The 24,129-nt window shown below is 42.1% G+C and overlaps 1 protein-coding gene and 1 non-coding gene across 2 annotated transcripts in view; both read right to left on the bottom strand.

Annotated features, from left to right (window-relative positions):
• Positions 1-24,129, bottom strand: part of LOC136876168 (dipeptidase 1) — a 602,180-nt gene that overhangs the window by 316,019 nt on the left and 262,032 nt on the right. The window lies entirely within an intron of this gene.
• On the bottom strand, positions 19,804-19,877 carry TRNAS-CGA (transfer RNA serine (anticodon CGA)). Its single transcript has one exon. It is a non-coding gene; the product is annotated as a tRNA-Ser (tRNA).

Below are 24,129 nucleotides of genomic sequence, written 5' to 3'. Positions count from 1 at the left end.
TGTGAAAATGGGAACTAATATTTACGGGACATAACTGAATTATTACATCAAAGCATCTAAGTGTATTTATTTATTCATCTGTCATGTCGACTTGTGTATCCAGCCGTTATCTGTATTATCGGCCATTGTTGGAACTGTTTCCTAACTGTGGAAGTTACCAGACCAATTTAATTCAAGTTATCTATCCATTATTGTCAGGCATTTGACTGGACTCTGTAGTGCGCCGAATTATCATTTGTAACTTCTGCGCATTTTCGCGGTGCACGCATTGAATTATGGGACTGCCTCTCGGCTAGCTCGGTGTGAGCTCAGTAGTCTGCAGCAGTCAGCTCCCCGTTACTCTCCAAGATGGCTGTGTTGTATGGAGCTCCCAAGCAGACGGTTTGGCGAGAAGGGAAAGCTATTATAATGGAGCTTGACTCCGGGGGTTAAAGTGTAATGTGAGGGCTAGGCCCTGTGTTATTTTTTTGAAGTTATTCAGTGTGCTCCAACCCTTTTTTTGTTCTTAATGTAACATGTAAACTTGGTGCAGTGAGTTATCCGTTATCGGAATTTAAAGTTTCAAGTGTCTTGTAAGTTTGGATATCTTTACTCCAAGTAAGTACTGAAAATTATAATTTATTGAAGGGATCCCAGTCGTTCAGGCACCTATGTGAGTAATTTCATCTTGGACATGAGCAACATTATAAACGACTATTTTGGTATTGGTTAACCTTGTAAGCAAAATCTGATATATATTTGAAGTGAATGCATTTGAAAAAGAAAATTTAATGTAATGTAGGGAGCTCGAGGATCGCTAGTTATGCATCTATGAGGTGATATTTTGTGTAAGTGATTTTATCTTACGTTTTTGTCGGGGTGCATTTTTGCCAACTGTGTTTCTTGATGTTCATTATGATGGCGATTATTATTATTATTATTACTTTTATTTTTTTGGTAATTCATTTCGGTGCGTGTTTTCTCCCTTAGTGTTGTCCTGTTTGGTTGATATTGCTGTCTAATTTTGTCCTATTGCCTTCGTGGCTGGTTATCTGTACGTTATGATTATCGCATTGTTACGGGCCTCAATTAATGACACCTCATATTCGCATCGTAGCGCATTCCACGGCCCCCTCTGTTCTAAAGTATGTAAATCGCTGGTGATTTAATTAAGTAAGGCTAATGTAAACTGGCACTATCACCTCTTGGATAAATGATAATTATTATTATTATTATGTTAATAACTTAAAATCTTAAAATTGAAATTTGCTGGTCGAAATTAAGTTAATAATGGGACTTTTCTTTCGTTGTCTTATTATCTTTTCTCCCATTGTTTGGGTTCCTTGCTTTTGTCTTTATTACGTCATGTCACCCCTTCTTATCTTATCTGATGATACGTTAATATTTTGGGTGGCTTTGATGATTATTATGGGATCTTGGCTTCGCGTCGGTAACGGGTAGCTTCTGTTTGGTTTTCGGAGTCCTTTATTATTTTTATGAGTGCACCGTTAATTGTAAATTTCCTTTAATATACTTCATTTTCTTGGGGTTGCTGTGCACTATTATTTTATTGTGTTTTCATCTAGCTTGTTTCTTTAGTGTAATGTTTATTCGCGGTTGGAGCCACTAAATTTTCTTCTTTTTCGTGTGTCCTTGTGTGCGTCTTGTAACTTAGAATTTTGTAGTGTAGCAAATTTCAGTTTTAAAGTGTTTTTATATCGCGGGCCCGCATATCGGTTGCAACCAATTTTAATGTTTCTATATGTAAGGTAATGAGTTATTAATGAATTTTCAAACCTTAATTTCGGCGGAAGCCTATGTTTATGTGAGCTTCATTTTTCCTTAATTTCTACTTTATTTTAAAATACTGTTTTCCTCGTCTAGCTTGATTGCATTTTTAAATTTCAGAAAAAGAATTATATATTTTTTTTATTGTTCTTATTTTATACCATTTTCAAATTACATTTGCTTAGTAAATTTTCTTCATTTCAAATTTATCTGGTGTGTCATTTAGTAGCTAGCAGTATTTACCTGGCAACCTGTCAAAGTTATGTAAGATCCTGGCCTTTTTAATTCTCGCTTTGCCTTCCACGCTTCATATTTTATGCTACTGCCTTTCGGTAAGTATTGTGCTTGTTTTCTTCTTGATGTTTGTGCTTTTCTTTTGAATGTTTGGTTTACTAATTGGTAAGGTTGCAATTATTATTATTATTATTATTATTATTATTATTATTATTATTATTATTATTAGGGGATGCCTGGCCGAGGCGGTAAAGGCGTGCTCGGTTCGCCCGGAAGGACGTGGGTTCGAATCCCCGTCAGGAAGTCGTAAAATTTAAGAAACGAGATTTCCACTTCGGGAGGTCGGGCGTAGGGCTATCCACTCTACCCCATCACGTGCCGAGGTTAACAATGGTGGAAGCCTTTACCTTCCACTCCTTCAAGGGTCTTCATGGCCTGTACGGAGGTGACTTTGCTTTATTGTTATTATTATTATTATTATTATTATTATTATTATTATTATTATTATTATTATTATTATTATTATTATTATTTTGCAGTCCAGAGTTGGTTTCTGCCCCGGACTCAGCGAGGGATCCTAACTCTGTCTCCTCCAGGACAGTTTTCTGGAGCGTGAGACATTTATTCGTGGATAAAACTGGGAAGGAGGACCTGTACCTCGCCCCAGGCACCCTCACTTGCTATGCTGAACAGACACCTAGTGGTGGGTGGGAAGATTGGAAGGTATAGGCAAGGAAGAGGCCGTGGCCTTGAGTTATGCTCCATCCCGGCATTTACCTGGAGTAGAAGTGGGAAAGTATGGAAAATAACTTCGAGGGTGGCTGAGGTGTGACTCGAATCCACTGTACTCAGTTGACCTCTCAAGGGCTGAATGGACCCCGTTCTAGCCCTCGTACCGCTTTTCAGATTTCGTGTCAGAGCCAGGAATTGAATTCGGACCTCCGGGGGTGGCACCTAATCATACTAACCACCACACCATAGAGGCGGACTACAGCTGCACTGATATAAATACGTAAATTTAGTGCCAGTGTAATCGAATGGGAAATTTATTTTGATGCCCTAATATAGTATGGCGTAATAGTAGGCTATTAAAATGGTGGTAAATTTAATAGAAACCTCCGTGACTCAGGTGGCAGCGCGCCGGCCTTTCATCGCTGGGTTCCGTGGTTCAAATCCCGGTCACTCCATGTGAGATTTGTGCTGGAGAAAGCGGAGGCGGGACAGGTTTTTCTCCGGGTACTCCGATTTTCCCCGTCATCTTTCATTCCGGCAATACTCTCCAGTATCCTTCCATCTCATCTGTCAGTCATTAATCATTGCCTCAGAGGAGTGCGACAGGCTTCGGCAGCCGGTACAATTCCTATCCTCGCCACTAAATGGAGGCTTCATTCATTCCATTCCTGGCCCGATTGAATGACTGGAAACATGCTGCGGATTTTCATTTTTAATATTTGATACTACTTCAAGTAATTTACACGTACGGAATTCCATTGGTGGTAAGATGTCTTACAACTTTCTTGGTGGCTAGAAAAGTCAGTCGTTAGGCTTAATCATTGCCCCAGAGGAGTGCAATAGGCTTCGGCAGCCGGCACCATTCCTATGCTCGCCACTAGATGGAAGCTTCATTCATTCCATTCCTGGCCCGGCCGAATGACTGGAAAGACGCTGTGGATTTTCATTTTTAATTTTTCATACTAACTCAAGTAATTTACACGTAGGGAATTTCATTGTTGATATGATGTCCTACAACTTCCTTGGTGGCTAGTGAAGAAATACCATATGTAACAGATTATTTAAACAGTGACAACCTTCTGCTGCTGTTACTTTTAATCAGAACGATATCAACGTTGAAACGTAGATGATTGAAGAAGTCTTCGTCTGTGGGATCAATTTCATTCTAACTGAAGCTGTTTGAATAAGTCGCAAATAATACATGGAAGGTTTTCGGTAACACAAGGCTGGGAAAGGGCTAGGACTGGGAAGGTATCGATCGTGGCCTTAATTAAGATACAGCCGCAGCATTTGTCTGGTGTTAAAATGTTTGAATATGTCTTCTAAAGCGAGAGTGAAGAGCTTTGGTCATCTGACAGACCCTTCTGTTGACTGGTTTTCTCTCCGTCATTCCATCATCGTCCACACTTTCATGCGGGGACTGGCATTATCACATTTATCACAGATGCTCCTTGGGAGTTTTGTGTATCGGTAGTCAATTCTAGCATTCTGTTTTGCACATATCAGGGCCTGGTTTTCAATGGAGTCCAAAGTTTTGCGGTAGTCAATAAAGGCAAGGTATAGTGGGATTCTATATTCGTAGTCTTGTTCATGATAGTGTGAACAACTTAAAGGTGGTCGATAGTACTCTATCCTTTTCGGATTATGGCTTTCTCGTAAGGCTAGTAGTAATGAAGTTTGTTTGTTAAGCGACTGGTCATCTCTGACCACGAGTGATCTTTCACATGCTGACAGCATGCAACATGGAGTTCCGAAAAAATCCAGCTACCTATGCCGGGTTTGATCCCGCGACATTGGGATCCATAGACCGGTCCTCTAATACTGATCTACAGAGGAATTTCATATTCTGATGATAATCTCAGAATAAGGTGTTTTGTTTAAAGTCGGGAATATTTATTGTGGTGTACATAAGCTTTTCATAATTTACTTCGTGCAGCCATATCGTATAATTGGTTCTTTTGAATATTTGCGATTTGCATCCGTCAAGGAGTCACACTGCTAAATATAAAAGAGCTCACACTGGAATTTTATAGGGCTTACAACGTCCTCGCGTTCGAATATTACACCAGCATCACACACATTGAAGCTTTTATGAGTTGTTAACAACGTATATTATAGCGACACACACACACGCTCTCTTTTGAAGTTCACGTTTTTAAAGCAAACACAGGTCGAACAACTTTGGCTCTTGTTCTCTCGGAAAAAATACGACCACGCCTTTTCCGTGTCACGACAGTAATACCGTAGTTGAAGTTCCACATTTAGTTATGACACAACGTTTTATAACCCTAATGGGGCAAATATTCAGCAAGTAGAAGCTTCTGCAGAATATCACTTCGGATTTTATGTATGAAAGTATGCTGTAGCGTCGTAATCGTGTTGTATATTTTTGAAGAATTGTGTGTGTGTTACTTACAGATAACCCCTGTAAGTGGGAGCAGTTGAACACAACCACGGAACAGGCGACTAAGGAGGATAACATACAAGGGCCTTCAACTCGTGAGCGTGGGCTAGTAACCATGGGTCCTCTAGCTGAGTCTGGCATTGTTTCCACTTGCATCAAAGTCCTCACTTTTTATCACTCCTATGTCCGTATCCATGGCTAAATGCTTAGCGTGCTGGCATTTTCGTCTAGGGGTTCTCGCGTTCAATTCACGGCCGGGTCGGGGGATTTTAACCTTCATAGGCTGGGTGTGTGGGTGTGACGTCTTCTTCAGCCGGGCTGATTGGCTCAGACGGTTAAGGCGCTGGCCTTCTAACCCCAACTTGGCAGGTTCGATCCTGACTCAGTCCAGTGGTATTTGAAGGTGCTCGAATACAACAGCCCCGTGTCGGTAGATTTACTGGCACGTAAAAGAACTTCTGCGGGACTAAATTTCGGCACCTCGGCGTCTCCTAAGACCTTAAAAAGTAGTTAGTGGGACGTAAAGCAAATAACCTTATTATTACGTCTTCGCCTCCCTGACGCGCAGGGCGCCTGTACGGCGTCAACTCGAAAGACCTGCACCAGGCCTCTTTGGAGGCTTCGCGCCATTATTCATCAATCCTATTCGACCTCACTTAGTTAAGTCGTGTTTTCTTCCGAACTTTTATGAAGAGATGATGAAGAATAAGAAGAATAACATTTCAAACATAAATCACAGATTTTTAAATCTTGACTGTTAATAAGGAATCGTCATGTGAAGTCTACAACCTCGCAAAATGCAGGAAAGTAAACTATTTCGGTCACCTCCTCCGAAGTAATAAATACAGTAGGAAGAATAAGGTTCCACAACTAAATTATTTCTTTATACAGGCACATTCATTTATCTATGCAGGGGACTGGCGCTCGCTCGGTCGCCTGCGTTGCGAGCCTGTCTCCCGCCAAGCACTTTGCCGTAATGCGGCCACGCTCGCCCGGCACTGAGTCATAGAGTGTTTTCGCACTAGATTTCCTGTACTTTATGAGGGTTTTATGGCATTGGAACAACGCACTGAGCACTAAACACGTGAACGCTTGACTAAACTGAACCTTAAGCTGATAAAGCTCTCAGCAGACTTCGAGAGAGAGGAACGTGTGGGGCCGAGAAACGAATTACGGCAAAGGGCTTGGTGGGTGACAATTTCGTAGCGCTGGCGACCGGACAAGTGTCAATCCCCGACACAGATAAAACAATATCCCTGTAGGTTTTACCTTGTACATGCACTTCGTAATATATTGTCAACGAATGCAAAGGGAATTGAAGATCAGTTGACAGATAAAGGAAATGACGAAATAAAACTATTTATAGACGTTTTCACGCCTTTAAAGTTAACAGGATTGTCAGAATGACATTGCTTCTTCTGTGAACTATAACATATTATTACGTACGCTTATCGACAGCCAGTTTTCACAGACAGGTGTATACCGTCCGAGACTTTTGTTTGCAGGTTGTTATGCAAAACAATTCTTCCACACATACTTGGGTTTATTACTGACGGTTTGCGGAGAATAAGCCAAGGAAACGCTCGGATGCCCGTTTGTACTTTGACTTCCTTCTCTAATATCGCCACTGCTCGGCTCCTTTTTGTCACGGATTATTGTTTAATACATCTAAACCCTCTCCAGCGAAGAAATATGAATAAAAATCCAGTCTACGATTCTCAAGACTGTTGGGGCCGATGACCTGCGATGTTAGGCCCCTTAAAACATCAAACATCCATCATCATTCTCAAGACTAGTCTGCACAAACGTAGACCAACACCTACTGAAGTTTCTGTTGATGTAAATTGCTTTGTAATGGAGATGTGCCCTCCAGTATGAGAGCAGCCTTGTTGGGAACATCATTAAAACGACATTTGTGTCCATTAATATTAGCAATTACCATGGAAAAAATAAATGTTATTGCGAAGATATTAGACTCTGATTTTATGAAAACAAATCATATTGTTAATGTAGTGAAATTTGTTACTGTATTTTCAATATCGCCATAGTTCCTCCACGAATTTTCACTTTAGTGTCAGCTTTGACTTCTCCTGCGTCAGATTATCTGAGATGTACTGCAAGTATATGTAGACATGAAATATTCCCGTTGTTAGCTCGAAGAGACATCGGGAACTCAATCCCTCGTCTCTATCTCCCGTGTGACTGTGTGAAATATTAGCTCTATCGTTGCGTACTGAACGGGCGTGAAGAGAGAGAGATGCCTGGATTTACACCGCCTGCAGCAACTCACTGTGATACAGAGGAGTAACTATGGTGTGCGGAGAGTATTAGTTCAAAGACATTAACAGCTTCTTCGTGGAGATGGAGGGATCATGAACCATCTGTATTTTAACGAAAGAGCTTTGATGTTGAAATTTTCTTTATAGGCCTATACTAATTCCACGATAAAAGTACAATCCAAGAAAGTACCTTTTTCAAATAGTCACTTGTAACTCAAAGCTAAATTTTCTTCCTCTGAATATGTGATTCAGTGACTCGATATTCTATATCTTCTATTAACATAATGATATAATATCTGAACAATATTTGCTCTTATTATTTCACAGCTCACTAATATGATATGTATAATTTCTATGTAGCCTAAAGATATAACAATATTTTAACAATATCTTTTTTGCAATTTGCTTTACGTCGCACTTACTCAGATACGTCTTATGGCGACGATGGGACAGGATAGAATTCGAGTGGGAAGAATTTGAAAATATATTTTATTAATCCACAGCCCCAGTACTTGCCTGTTTTGAAAATTGGAAACCACGGAATACTATATTCAGGGATGCAGAGAGTGAGGTTCGAAGCCACTACCTTCCGAATGCAAGCTGGTATCCTGCAAAGCCCACTTCAGTTCACCCGTGACGCGATCTGATTGACTAACTTCAGCAGCTGTTAAAATGACAACGACGCGAGATATCGAATGGTTTCATTTCAAATTATTTATTAGTATGACCAGCCCCCTAACGCTCATATTCCCAGTTCACGTTTTCGACTACCCTATACAGGGTGGTTCTAAAATACTTTTACAAACTTTGGGGACGGGTTCCTTACACTAAAACAAGACAAAATGTTCATATAAACATATGTCCCAAAATCCTTCGTTTTGCTTTCGCGTTGTTGAAACAGCAGATCCAGTGAGATCTCCGAAGTTAAGCAACATTGGGCGTGGTCAAGGTTTGGATGGGTTGCCACGCGCTGTTGTTGGGGTAAGGGAATGGAGGAGCGGAAAGGAACTGGCTACCCTACCGCACGTAAATTCCGGATCAGGCACACCTCTGCGGAGGTTCGGATCTGCCTTCAGGCAGAATACACCCTTTCTTACCTTATTTATTAAAGTTTATGTTCAACGACTTCCCTGGCCAACCCAACAACATTTCTCCCAGCACGTTTTACAGGTGCTGTCTACAGCGATTTTATTCAGAACACTCTCCCAAACTTACTAGAAGATGTGCCTTGCAAACATCTGGTTTGCGCATGGTGGGGCTCCAGAACATTTTAGTCCCATTGTTTGAGATCCATTGTTTGGTATCTACCATGGCAGATGGATAACTAGAAGAGGGCCAGCTCTATGGCCTGCACGTTCCCGACCCCAGTCCTTTGAATTTTTATCTCCAGGGACAACTCAAACAATTGGTTTATGAAGCAGAAAAACTGTACGAAGGAACTCTTCTTCGACGTGTCATGGAATCCTGTGAAATTCTACACCGTCAGGGAGTATTTGAAGTGGTGCAACAGTCCGTGATTCGACGAGTGCATACCTGTCTAGACGAAAGAGGAGGGCATTTCGAGCTTATGTGTTGAACACTTCCTAACAAGCTGACGAAGTCAATGTCAGTGTCAAAAACAGATTATTGTGGCACTTTGATATGTTCCTCCATAAATAATATTTTGAACTTTAATACATCAGTCCGCCTCTGTGGTGTAGTGGTTAGCGTGATTAGCTGCCACCCCCGGAGGTCCGGGTTCGATTCCCGGCTCTGCCACGAAATTTGAAAAGTGGTATGAGGGCTGGAACGGGGTCCACTCAGCCTCGGGAGGTCAACTGAGTAGAGGTGGGTTCGATTCCCACCTCAGCCATCCTGGAAGTGGTTTTCCGTGGTTTCCCACTTCTCCTCCAGGCGAATGCCGGGATGGTACCTAACATAAGGCCACGGCCGCTTCCTTCCCTCTTCCTTGCCTATCCCTTCCAATCTTCCCATCCCTCCACAAGGCCCCTGTTCAGCATAGCAGGTGAGGCCGCCTGGGCGAGGTACTGGTCATACTCCCCAGTTGTATCCCCCGACCAAGAGTCTGAAGCTCCAGGACACTGCCCTTGAGGCGGTAGAGGTGGGATCCCTCGCTGTGTCCGTGGGAAAAGCCGACCCTGGAGGGTAAACAGATGATGATGATGATGATGATGACTTTAATACATCGAAGACAAATAATTTTGGGACTTATGTTTATATGAACATTTTTCTTCTTTAGGTGTTCGTAAAAATATTTTAGAATCACCCTGTTTACGTGAGAATTCCATGAAATACTCTGCCATAATATTCTATGCATTACACAAGGCGAGAATGAAATTATCAGGGGATACCGGCAACTTCATTGCCTGCGCACTTTAGATTTCCGGCGACAAATATTTGGAACGTATAAATTAATACTCTCGCGTCTCGTATGTAACAAAAGGTTATTGGAGTGGAATGAGGAAGGCAGTAGGCGAGCGAGCGTCTTCTTCAATGGATATGAAATATGTTCGTGGTGCTCTAAACAGCTTCGGTGGAGCTGGAGCTATTTGCGACTCGGATTACATACGCCGCTAACACACTCGTATCGTCGAGGGAGGCCCATAGTGCTGCAGTTTTTATACAGCGCCTCTAAAACCCTTCTCTAAATAGTTACTTATGTGACCCATGGGTAAGATAAAATTATAATATTTTATATTATTATTATTATTATTATTATTATTATTATTATTATTATTATTATTATTATTATTATTATTATTATTATTATTTTGTTCCATTGACATTTGTTGGACGGTGATAATACCTGGGTCATTTTCGAAACTTTCGTCATCAAGAAGTTCGTTTCCATTCGAAGAATGTTTACAGGAAATATTAACTCGATTTTAAAGCAATATTTTTGTAGATACGAATGGGATTTCTATGAATACGCTATAGTATACCATATAACAAGTATTGGAAATATACTTCGCAGTATGTTGGGTTGCCACATCTGGCAGGCGCTTTCGCTGCATTTGTCAGGTGTGAAAATGAGAAGTTAAGTAAAACCGTGTTTAGGACTGCCGATAGTGGAGTTTGGACCCATCACGTCTCCAATAAACCTACATAACCCGAACTTTCAGCTAACTCACTTGACATTCAAGTAACTACAACGAAGACGATTTTCAGGATGCCACTTTGTGAACAAAATGGCGTGTTTGGGTAAGGGCGTCCTCTTAACAACTCTTTAACAACGCATAACAGGAACGTTAGCCGTTCTTAAATCTCCTCCAATTGACCACTAAAGGGGCACCATACAGTTCCCTGAAATCTCAAGATAATTCATTTCCACGAAAAAGAGGATGTTTTCACTCGTTATGTCCTCTAGCAGATTCTTTTTTTGCTAGGGGCTTAACGTCGCACCGACACACATAGGTCTTATGGCGACGAGCAGATTATTAACAAAAAGGATAACACTTGCTCAATACGTACTATACTTGCCCTTCGCAAACTTCAAGTATTGGAAATACACTGAGTGGCCAAACGTCATGGGAAGACACTGAATGTGATGTTAAAAACGAGTTGCTCCTCCACGAGCCCTCAGAACGGCATCAACCGAGCTCGATAGCTGCAGTCGCTGAAGCGCGGCCAGTATCCAGTATTCGGGAGATAGTAGGTTCGAACCCAACTGTCGGCAGCCCTGAAAATGGTTTTCCGTGGTTTCCCATTTTCACACCAGGCAAATGCTGGGGCTGTACCTTAATTAAGGCCACGGCCGCTTCCTTCCCACTCCTCGCCCTGCCTTGTCCCATCGTCGCCATAAGACATATCTGTGTCGATGCGACGTAAAGCAACTAGCAAAAAAGAAAAAAAAAGAACGGCATCAGTACAGCAAGGCTTCGACACTACAAGGTGATGGAATCGTTCTGGAGGGATCTGTACCCACGCCTCTTGCACTGATGTCCGAAATTGGTCTTGTGTGGTTGGTGCGGGGTTCATGGAGCGTACACTAGCATCGACAGCATCCCTTAAATGCTCGATAGGTTAAATATCGGGGATATTGAGGGCCAATCCATGTTCGTAACAATCCATGCACCTCCAACCACCTGCGTGCCACCACAGAGCAGTGACATGGCGCATTTTCCTGTTGAAACATGGCATTTCCATCAGGGTACTCTCGGGCCAGAAAGGGATGCAGATGGTCTGAAGCAAGTCCACATAATGTGATCCTGTCAGCGATCCCTGAAGACGGACATTGGTACCGCCCAGACCAGAACTGAGCTACCTCCCACCTGGACACAACCTTGTTGAAACACAGGATACATAGCATCATGGGGCATACGTGACACTCTCCCATCAGCTCGATTCAACTGGGACCGGGATTCATCGGACCATACCACACGCCGCCGCTGTTCCAGTGTCCATTGCCGATATTCGCGGGTCGACATCCTTGAGCTGTGTGTTGAGATGTCAGCAAAGGGACATGAGTTGGTCAGCGGCTGGTGAAGCCTATGGGGTGCAGTTGCCTCCATTCAGTCCTTGTAGAAATGGGTTCCTGTCTCCCAACATTCAACTGGGCGGTGATCTGAATCACAGTAGCCCATCGAGCGCCCAGTTTGATTGTGCGAAGGCGATGTGATATCCGTTCGCTAAACACCTATGGTCTTCCCGTGGGCGGTTTACGTGGATGGTAACATTCTCCCTGCGATACTGAAGATCCACTCTCAACACTGTTGACCTAGGAAACCCGAATTCGCGTATAATCTACGCAATGCCTTGCGCGTATGATCATTCCACGTTAAAAGAAGGTTAACTCTTGACGTGTTGCCATCTTCACGAAACTGGTGCCTGTGACACACTATTCAGCTACGCCTCAGTTAACCGCAACGCTCAGGGGTCATACACGGCACATTGTCTAATGGGACTCACCTTCCCGTGACTTTTGTCCACTCAATGTATACTCCGCAGTATGTTCGGGTGCCACATCTGGCAGGCGCTTTCGCTGCATTTGCCAGGTGTGAAAATGGAAGCTAAAGGAAACCGTGTTTAGGGCTGCCGACAGTGGAGTTTGAACCCACCATCTCTCCAATAAAAGCTCAGAGCTACTGGGCACATTTTTAAATACGTGCCCCATTTGTGGCATGGGATACATCCAAATGGTAATGGACCTCTTGCCACGTTTGGGGTGATGGTTGTCATAGAAAAGATTACCATAGCGAGCAAGCGGCATTAGATAACTCAGATCAGATAATGACAATAATAATTAAATCCATCTCTCAAAAAGTTTTATGCGTGCCGTGCGGAGTGTTGAGCTTGAAGTAACAGAGCAGCGACCTGTCCCTGTCATTGCAGAACAGTGCAATGGCGCCGTCACAGCAGAAGGGTCAGTGCATGGGCGACCGCAGGATCTTTTCCAGGAGGGGGGCACATTAACAATTTTCTTGAATATAAAAACCAATATAACGTCAGCAACATTAAATTGTTTACAGAAACTTCCAGTTATAACATATGCTAGATGACTGTCAGTAATTTCAGTTTATGAAATAATCTGGTATGATCCCATGGGTCAGTGTGTTACATGCCTCATAGAAAGTGGATCAGTTGTTACTGTTCAGCGGAACTTTCGATGCGAATATGGTGTTGATGTACCTACGGACTAAACTATTCGTCAATGTTTCGTACTTTTAAAGTAACTAGAAGTGTTTTGAAACAAAAGTCAACAAGTAGGCCACATTTGTCTGAAGTGAACATGGAAAGAATGCGCAGCTCATGACTACGAAGCCCTAAAACTTTTTGAGATACAGATTAAATTGTTATGATTGTTAATTGTTTATTGTTATGATCGAATCTGAGTTAACTAATGCTGCTTGCTCACTACGATCATGCTTTCTGTGGCAACCATCACCCAGATATTCTGGCCAGGATGTGGCAAGAGGTCGATTACCATTTGGATATATGTGATATTGAACTGCCCTAAATTGTAAAAAAAGGAGCTTGAGAATATTGCCATTCAAACGCGTTATCCTTCATTTTTTATTTCATTAAAATATTTCACTTCAAAATCCCGCATTTCTTTAATAGAAGGGCCGATGACTTTCGATGTTAGGCCCCTTAAAACAACAAGCATCAAGCAGCATCATCTTTAATGGATACGCAGTATTTACTTCCAATGACAATACAGATGTGACAGAACGAGAGATTTGCCTTTTCCCTCATATGATCGTCTTTGAAAAATCAATCTTAGTCAAACGGTTGAATGATTTTTAAAGTTGGTAAAACAAAGCGAAATTCTACTACCAGTGTAAACTTATTGTACTCCCAGGATGATAACGGAGAAGCATTTGGAGGCCGACCTAGGCAACAGTGATTGTATGTATTTGGTGAAGCGGTTCTAATCCCTGGGAAAAGCAATTATATGGACTAATACAATTTGTGCTACATTGAGCTGGCTACAGGAATTTGTATTATAGCATCAAAGTGGGAGGAAATGTTAGAGGTTGAACACAGGCAGAAGGACTTGATTCTACTGCGTAAAGTAACACTTTGCTGTGACTTTAAAATTGTTTAACAGTGGAGAAAATAACAACACCATTCCTAGTACGAATTTGTTCCAATTTGCTTACATACAGAATGCTCAGTATGGACTAAAAATCTAAACGACAATTCTTGCATAGATTTAATGAAAATGACAATCCACAGCCTGTTTCCAGTCATTCGACCGGGTCACGAATGGGCTGAATGAAGCCCCCATCTAGCGGCTAGGATAGGAATTGTGCCGGCTGCCAAAGCCTGTCGCACTCCTCTGGGGCAATGATTAATGAATGCCAGATGAAGTGATATTGGAGTGTCTTGCTGGAATGAAATACGACAGGGAAAACCGGGGTACCCGGAGAAAAACCTGCCCCGCTTCCGCTTTGTCCAGCACAAATCTCACATGGAGTGACCGGGATTTGAATCACGGAACCCAGCGGTGAGAGGGCGGTGCGCTGCCGCCTGAGCCACGGAGGCTCATATAGATTTAATGAACTATGCATTTTTTTCTTCCGTGGAATTGTCCATATTCTGTACTGTGTCTCCTTCAATTTTTCTTTTTTTTTTTTTTTACCTTTCAGTGGGTTTTATATGAATTAGTCATAGTAATTGGCTGTAAAATTGAGTGTTATTGGTGTATATTTTGGGAAGAACTAAGCAACATAAATATCCCCTATATTTGTGTGCATCTGTTAATGACTAAAGTTAAGAATGGAATATACTTACAGAAAAACTAGACAGGGAAGAGGTATAATGTAATTTAATTGACCGAGTTAGTAAATAAAATGTATTCTACATTTTTTAGGCGCATGCATTGTTATTAACAGATCTTAAATGAAATAATAAGTTAGCCAACAATTTCCAAAGTGTAATTATTGTTCCGTAAATTCAAATGAATATCCGTATGATAGATATAATGAAGTTTCTTCAAAGAAACTTGAATTTCACTTTCTACATTATATGATGCTGATGACCTAGATGTTAATAGTTTAAAAAATCAAATCTCAGTCAATTAATCAGCAATATTCCTCTCTTGATACTTGTCCTAATGATATTAAATGTGAGCATCAGAAACAAAGCCCTCTTTGGGGAAGCGATGATGACTCTTGGATGGTAAAGGCTTCCATTTTCCGTAACCTCGGCGCTAGTGATGCTTGTTGTTTAAAAGGGCCTAACATCTAGGTCATCGGTCTGAAGTAGTGGGATAAAGTTGTTAGGTCTATGCCCAGCCATCTTTGTCCTCTGGAATAAACCTGGTAGTCATTTTTGGTATAGCGTGAGTGAATTTCCAGGAATGTACGCCATTCCACACATCGTTTCTAACTCCTTCAACTTCTTAGCGGAGACTCGAATCTAAATCCTTCTGGGTGAATTAAGCACGCCCCTAGCATCTTGCGGTATGGGCTGAGTAAAAATGATCTTTCAGATAATCCCTATAGACTATATGTTTGTTTACTTATTGCGATACACCAGAACCTTTACCAAGGTTATGATAAAAAGCTGTACCAAATGCCTGGAGCTCTGTTGCAGACACATATCACTGTGTCCCTGGATCGTGCGTTGGCGACCGCCACACCAATTCTGCTAAATGGGCGCAGCCACACTACTTACGAGCTCCTGAGGAAATGAAAATCCACAGCCTGTTTCCATTCATTCGACCGGATCAGGAATGAAATTAATGAAGCCCCATCTAGCGGCGAGGACAGGAATTGTGCCGGCTGCCGAAGACTGTCGCACTCCTCTGGAGCGATGATTAATGAATGACAGATTAAATGAAATTATATTGGAGAGTCTTGCTGGAATGAAAAATGACATGAAAAACTGGAGTAACCGGAGAAAAACCTGTCCCGCCTCCGCTTTGTCCAGTACAAATCTCACATGGAGTGACCGGGATTTGAACCATGAAACTCAGCGGTGTACGAGCTCCTGTATAAATATTTTATTAATGTTCATTTTACAGTTTGAGTGATTTATCACAGTGAACAATAGATGGCAGTGAACAGTGTAAGTTGTCAATCAATCAATCAATCAATCAATCAATCAATCAATCAATCAATCAATCAATCAATCAATCAATCAATCAATCAATCAATCAATCAATCAATCAATCAATCAATCAACCACTACTGATCTGCATTTAAGGCAGTCGCCCAGGTGGCAGATTCCCTATGTGTTATTTTCCTATCCTTTTCTTAAATGGTTTCAAAGAAATTGGAAATTTATTGAACATCTCCCTTGGTAAGTTATTCCAGTCCCTAACTCCCCTTCCTATAAACGAATATTCGTCCCAATTTGTCCTCTTGAATTCCAACTTTATCTTCATATTGTGATCTTTCCTACTTTTAAAGCCACCACTCAAACTTATTCGTGTACTAATGTCATTCCAGGCCATCTCTCCACTGACAGCTCGGAACATACCACTTAGTCGAGCAGCTCGTCTCCTTTCTCCCAAGTCTTCCCAGCCCAAACTTTGCAACATTTTTGTAACGCTACTCTTTTGTCGGAAATCACCCAGAACTTATCGAGCTGCTTTCCTTTGGAATTTTTTCCCAGTTCTTGAATCAAGTAATCCTGGTGAAGGGCCCATACACTGGAACCATACTCTAGTTGGGGTTTAACCAGAGTCTTATATGCCCTATCCCTTATATCCTTACTATAACCCCTAAATACCCTCATAACCGTGTGATGAGATCTGTACTCTTTATTTACAATCTCATTTATGTCATTACCCCAATGAGGATCTTTCCTTATATTAATATCTAGGTACTTACAATGATCCCCAAAAGGAATTTTCACCCCATCAACGCAGTAATTAAAACTGAGAGGCCTTTTCCTATTCTTTAAACTCACAACCTGACTTTTAACCCCATTTTTCATCATACCATTGCTGCTGTCCATCTCACAACATTATCGAGGTCATTTTGCAGTTTCTTACATTCTTGTAACTTATTTATTTCTCTATACAGAATAACATCAACCGCAAAAGAGCGGTATCTCTGATTACACTAATTTACTCATATCATTTATATATTATAGTTTGCTTCTCTGTTGTTGTTGTTGTTTTCTCGCTATTTTTTTATGTATGGACATAAGCAATTAAACCATATGTTTTATTATTTAGGTCATGTTACATAAAAAAAAAATCAGTGAGCAAAAGTGTTCTTGTCTGAATGGGCAAGATCCCGGTAGTCATTAATTAAAAAAAGAAATGACTGGAGCTAAATGATCATGGGTTAATTAAACTTCATCGACTGCTTGTCAAACATTTTCCAGTCAGATGCTTCTTCAGTGATCCAAAGACATTGAAAATTACTCTCTCTCAAGTCAGGACTAGAAGGAGGATGGCCCAGTATCTTCTAATGTAGGCACAGTAGTGTGTGGTTGGCTAAGTAAATAATGGTATCAGACACTGCTGGAACAATTTTCAAAAAAATAAATGCCCAATGCAGGAGGCACACAATTTGCCTCAGAGAGGATAGGTATTCCCCGGAGGGATCCTTCCATTTCTCCTCATCAGTTCAGATATTTTCTGTACGGAAACTCTTTGCGTGTTCTTTTTCGCCGCCGGTATGGCGTCATCAAAATGCGCCATACCATAATAGCCTAATGACCTCGATGGTGAACGCTCGAGTTAGGTCTCCCCGTGGTCAATGTCAATGTTAATGATCCTCATATTAGCCTTGATCATATTCCTACGTTGATTCTTCTGACCTCCAGCATAGCGTTTAACCACCACTATAATTCAGAGTGAAACACTTGTCTGGGAATGGGATTGCTGCGCACGTGGACTACGTGGTCTGTCTATCGGAACTGTTGTGCTATATCATGGCCTCTATGCTGATGGTCTGTACATCTTCAGTGACATTCAAGTTTGTGCGCAAATATAAGCTTATGGATTTAACAACTCTTCGTCTTCTATGAGGTTTAGTGACGGAGGAGTACCGAACCTCTCGCCATTTGTATACCCTCAAAGGCGAAGTTCCTTTCCGTGAATTCGATCCCGCTTCTTATATCATAGGGAACGTGTGTCCAACCATTTTGGCTTAGCTTAAATAGCTTTTCCGGCGCTACAGTTCTTGAAAGACCTGGGTCTTGTCGATCTCTTGTCTCCTCCAGTCGTCTCTCGAAGCGGCCAGTTCTCCAGTTTCGTATTCATAGTCTTCTCAAATCCGTCTCTACATCGTCCAGCCATCGTATTCTTGGTCGTCCCACTGAATGAGTTCCCTCAGGCTTGGTGACTAGCACCTTCCTTGGCACTCGCTCTTCCTCCATTTGCTGCACATGTCCCAACCATCGTAATCTTCTTTTTAATATCTGCAATTATTGACGGATTCTTATAGAGTTCATACAGCTCTTTGTTGGTCCTAATTCTCCAGCCACCCTTTTCGTATATGCACCATATATCTTCCTCAGCACTTTTCGTTCCCATGCATCCAAAGTATTTCTAATTTGTTAATTGTCCATGTTTCCGATCCATACATAATTACAGGTTTTATAATCGTTCTATACACTGTCATCTTCAGCTGCCTTAAGATGTTTGACGATGGCAACAAGTTATGGAAACTATAATAGCATCTATTGCCTGCCGCTATTCTTGCCTTTATCTCTACTGGTACTGCATTACCTTCCGTGACTATCCCTTCCAAATACTTGAACTGATTTACACTTTCAACCCCTTCAAACTGATCTATGCCTCTCTACCTTGTTTTATTTCTGGTGTTGATCATATATTTTGTTTTTCGAAAGCGACTTTCATCCTATTCGGTCGTGTTACGTACATAGACTATAATTGATAATTGAATTTATTGATAATGATGATATACATGCCACTGAGGCTGAAAAGCCCCTTTATGTAGCGTCTACTTATAACACAATACAAGTTTATGAATATACTAACTACATTTTATAATATTAAAATATCAAATTAAACATTAAACTTAAAATTAAACTTAAAATTAAAATACAGATACCAATTCCAATAAAGTTAAAACATAAATCATATAAGAAGTAATAAAGCATATCATTCGATTTTTTAATATTTTAGACTACAAGAATCTCAGGAATATAAAAAACAGAAACAATTTTCTTAGAAATATACATATTTCATATTATTGGACACAAGAATACCTGATCTCAGCCCCTTGCGTACTCTTCCAGGAAGATAGATGTTAAGGACTGCTTTAGTTGGGTGCAGTTCGTGTCATTTGCAAAACGGTGAAGGTTAAAGACATTGAAGATACGGGATGCAGTGCAAACAAAAGATTTGTTAAATTTAGTGGTACGATGAAGGGGAATTTGAAGGGTAGTTTTTGTAAACCTATTATCTCTGTTATGTACTGACTCCATAGATTTAAATGCATTATATAGGTAGGGTGGGGTCTTCAGTTTGAGAATTTTGTGCGTAGCAACGGCTTCTGAGATTTCCCGTCGTTCATGGAGTTTCAACCATTGCAGCTGAATGTAATAGGGTGTTATGTGTTCATCACGCCTGGCATTTGTCACGTAACGAACACATGCGTTTTGCACCCTCTGTAGTTGTAGACTATAGTACGTGATGAAGAGATGTTAAGTACAGAACAAAAATGGCCAACCAGACACCAGTGCTATCCGAACCCACAACCTCCCGATTTCGCATCGGTTGCTCTATGGTGGCGTAGGCCATCTTTGCTCTGTTGGAAAGGATCTGAGCTACAGGTCTGCTACTACCACCATCACACTGTAGAGTGCGTTTAAGTTGCCCGTTGAGGGCCAAGTCAATGAATATTGAATTTTCACGACCACATTGTAATCGAAAGCGACTTTCAACCTATTAGGTCGTGTTACGTACATATAGTACGTGATGAAGAGATGTTAAGTACAGAACAAAAATGGCCAACCAGACACCAGTGGGATCCGAACCCACAACCTCCCGATTTCGAGTCGGTTGCTCTACCAATTGAGCTATGGTGGCCTAGGCCATCTTTGTTCTGTTGGAAAGGATCTGAGCTACAGGTCTGGTACTACCACCATCACACTGTAGAGTGCGTTTAAGTTGCCCGTTGAGGGCCAAGTCAATGAATATTGAATTTGAATTGTTTTTCCTTACTTATGGCCAAGCCTAATGTAGCCGCTTCACTTTCCAAAACTGTGTAGTTCTCGAACTGGTGATTTCAGTTCCTCCCAAGCACGGCTATATCGTCTGCAAAAGCCATACTCTGGGACGTTCTGTTGAATATAGTGCCATCTAATTTGCTTGGCAGTTTGCGCATGATCTCCTCCAATGCAAGATTAAAAAGTGTTGGTGATACAGAATCTCCGCGTTTTAGTCCTTGATTGATCGGAAAATTATCGGTATATCTGCCATTAGCTTTTATTTTGCAGTTGGTGTTGCTTAGCGTCATTTTCCCGAGTCTCACTAACTTTGGTGGTATTCCCAAATCCACGTAAAGTTGATGAACCGTTATATTGTACTCATAACATTTCTCCATTATTAATCTGAAGTTGAATATCTGATCCGTTGTTCTTCTTTCCTCCCTAAACCCACAGTGGTATTCTCCTATAGTGGCTTCTGCATATGGTCGTAGTCTCTTGTTCAATATCCTAGCAAATATGTTATATGCTGCATTAAGCAATGATATTCCTCTATGATTATTACACTTTATCCTATTACCCTTTTTATATATTGGTACAATAATGGCTGTGTTCCATTTTGTTGGCATTACCTCACTTCTCCAAATATTCTTTATCAATCTGTGCATTTCCTTTCATAACTCTATACAACCACACTTGAATATTTTACTTTATATCATATCTTCTCCCACAGCTCTGTTATTTCTCATCTCCTTTGCAGCTTCAGTTACCTCTTCCAATGTTGGTTCACCTTCCTCTTCAACCATTTTCGCTATATTAGTTAAATATAATGGTTGAGATTACAATATTTAGAAATCTTGGTTATCGACCCTAAATACTTGGAGTGAGTAAAGTTATACTTGATAACCTCTACTGGTATGGTGTTTGTTAGTGGTTTGACATCGTACTGACACATCAAATGTTTTCGGCGACGCAAGTATGGGAAGGTGCTTGGATTGGGAAGGTAGTGGTCATGGCCTTAATTAAGGTACAGCCCCAACATTTTCCTGGGATGAAAAGCGGAAACTACGGAAAACAATCTTCAATGCTGCCGACGGTGGGAATCGAACCCACCATCTCCCTAATGCAATCTCACAGTTGCGTCACCCTAACCGCACGACCAACTCGCTAGGTGTTTGTATTGATGTGGCTATTCATTAATACTAATTATCCGATATCTTGGCTGAATGTTCAGCGTAGCGGACTCAGTATACTGGGTCCCGGGCTCAATTTCTGACTGGGCCAAGGATTTTAACCGCGTATGGTTCATTCCCATGGCTCCGGGGTTGGGCGTGTTTTTTCATTTACACACCACAGTACCAATAATAATAATAATAATAATCATAATAATAATAATAATAATAATAATAATAATAATAATAATAATAATAATAATAATAATAATATAGTATTGGTTTTACGTCCCACTAAGTACTTTTACGGTTTTCAGAGACTCTGAGGTGCCGGAATTTGATTGCAGAGGAGTGGTTTTACATGCCAGTAAATCTACCGACCCGAGGCTGACGTATCTGAGCACCTTCAAATACCCTGAGCCAGATTCGAACCTGCTACGTTGGGGTCAGAAGGCTAGCGTCTTAACCGCCTGAGCCACTCAGCCCGGTCCCGACCATTACAGAAACACCCAGTGGTGAATAAGTCCCTCCAGGAAAGGTCGACGTCAGGAAGGTTATCCGGCCGTAAAACAAGTTCAAGTTCATATATTCACAGGAAAGACGCACCCATGACCCCACCAGGGCGTGGGAAAAGCGGTGAAGGATAGACGAGTCGTAATTCTAATTAAGAATCAAACTGAGAGAAAAGCAGGGTGAGCGCACATCGTGCATGCTTTCTTTTGCTTCGGATTCTTGATTCTAAGATGCTGGTTCAATGCCGGCGAAGATAGACGCATATTTGAAGGACGGAAGAAAGTCGATTCAACACAGTTTAGTGTGTACCTGACAAAATCTATTAAATCTCAGCCACAGATCACCCAACAGAGTTCTAGCTTAGGTAGGCTACAGTAAATGGCGTCAGATTAAAATGCCTGCATTATTATTATTATTATTATTATTATTATTATTATTATTATTATTATTATTATTATTATTATTATTATTATTATCATTATTATTATTAATTACAGCTCCTTTGCTGAATGGAGTGCGTAGTGGTCTTTGGTGGAGAGGGCCCAGGTTCTGACACACGCTCGGGCCGAGGATTATAACTGCATATAATTAAGCCCTTTAGTTTTAGACTGGGTGTTTGCGTTCCTCTTAATTCACTTCTTTTCGTATACACACAATTCGCTGCACTACTGACCATCACAAACCAGAGAAAACATAACCAAACCAAACCGTGGCGTATCAAGCGACCACTGCTCAGCCCAAAGGCCTGGAGATTACGAGATATCATGTGGTCGGCACGACGAATTCTCTCGCCGTTATTCGTGGATTTCTAGGTGGGTTATAAAAATGTTGCAAAGTTTAGGCTGGGAAGACTTGGGAGAAAAGAGACGAGCTACTCGACTAAGTGGTATGTTTCGAGCTGTCAGTGGAGAGATGGCATGGAATGACATCAGTAGACGAATATGTTTGAGTGGTGCCTTTTTTAAACTAGCTTCCTATGCCCAGCTCAGTCCGGTGATATTTGAAGGTGCTCAAATACACTGACTGACAGAGCAAATGCAACACCAAGAAGAAGTGGTCAGAACTTTATGCCAATTGCAGGGTAGACTGACGTCACTGAGGTATGCTCATGATGTGAAATGCGCCGCTGTGCTGCGCACGTAGCGAACGATAAATGGGACACGGCGTTGGCGAATGGCCCACTTCGTACCGTGATTTCTCAGCCGACAGTCATTGTAGAACGTGTTGTCGTGTGCCAAGGACACGTGTATAGCTAAGAATGCCAGGCCGCCATCAACGGAGGCATTTCCAGCAGACAGACGACTTTACGAGGGGTATGGTGATCGGGCTGAGAAGGGTAGGTTGGTCGCTTCGTCAAATCGCAGCCGATACCCATAGGGATGTGTCCACGGTGCAGCGCCTGTGGCGAAGATGGTTGGCGCAGGGACATGTGGCACTGCGAGGGGTCCAGGCGCAGCCCGAGTGACGTCAGCACGCGAGGATCGGCGCATCCGCCGCCAAGCGGTGGCAGCCCCGCACGCCACGTCAACCGCCATTCTTCAGCATGTGCAAGACACCCTGGCTGTTCCAATATCGACCAGAACAATTTCCCGTCGATTGGTTGAAGGAGGCCTGCACTCCCGGCGTCCGCTCAGAAGACTACCATTGACTCCACAGCATAGACGTGCTCGCCTGGCATGGTGCCGGGCTAGAGCGACTTGGATGAGGGAATGGCGGAACGTCGTGTTCTCCGATGAGTCACGCTTCTGTTCTGTCAGTGATAGTCACCGCAGACGAGTGTGGCGTCGGCGTGGAGAAAGGTCAAATCCGGCAGTAACTGTGGAGCGCCCTACCGCTAGACAACGCGGCATCATGGTTTGGGGCGCTATTGCGTATGATTCCACGTCACCTCTAGTGCGTATTCAAGGCACGTTAAATGCCCACCGCTACGTGCAGCATGTGCTGCGGCCGGTGGCACTCCCGTACCTTCAGGGGCTGCCCAATGCTCTGTTTCAGCAGGATAATGCCCGCCCACACACTGCTCGCATCTCCCAACAGGCTCTACGAGGTGTACAGATGCTTCCGTGGCCAGCGTACTCTCCGGATCTCTCACCAATCGAACACGTGTGGGATCTCATTGGACGCCGTTTGCAAACTCTGCCCCAGCCTCGTACGGACGACCAACTGTGGCAAATGGTTGACAGAGAATGGAGAACCATCCCTCAGGACACCATCCACACTCTTATTGACTCTGTACCTCGACGTGTTTCTGCGTGCATCGCCGCTCGCGGTGGTCCTACATCCTACTGAGTCGATGCCGTGCGCATTGTGTAACCTGCATATCGGTTTGAAATAAACATCAATTATTCATCCGTGCCGTCTCTGTTTTTTCCCCAACTTTCATCCCTTTCGAACCACTCCTCCTTGGTGTTGCATTGTCACTGTCAGTCAGTGTACTTCAGCCTCGTAC

Source organism: Anabrus simplex, chromosome 6, assembly GCF_040414725.1.
Source record: "Anabrus simplex isolate iqAnaSimp1 chromosome 6, ASM4041472v1, whole genome shotgun sequence".
Lineage (NCBI taxonomy): Eukaryota > Metazoa > Arthropoda > Insecta > Orthoptera > Tettigoniidae > Anabrus > Anabrus simplex.
The sequence above is the reverse complement of the archived record's forward strand: the minus strand, read 5'-3'. Positions and strand labels throughout refer to the sequence as shown.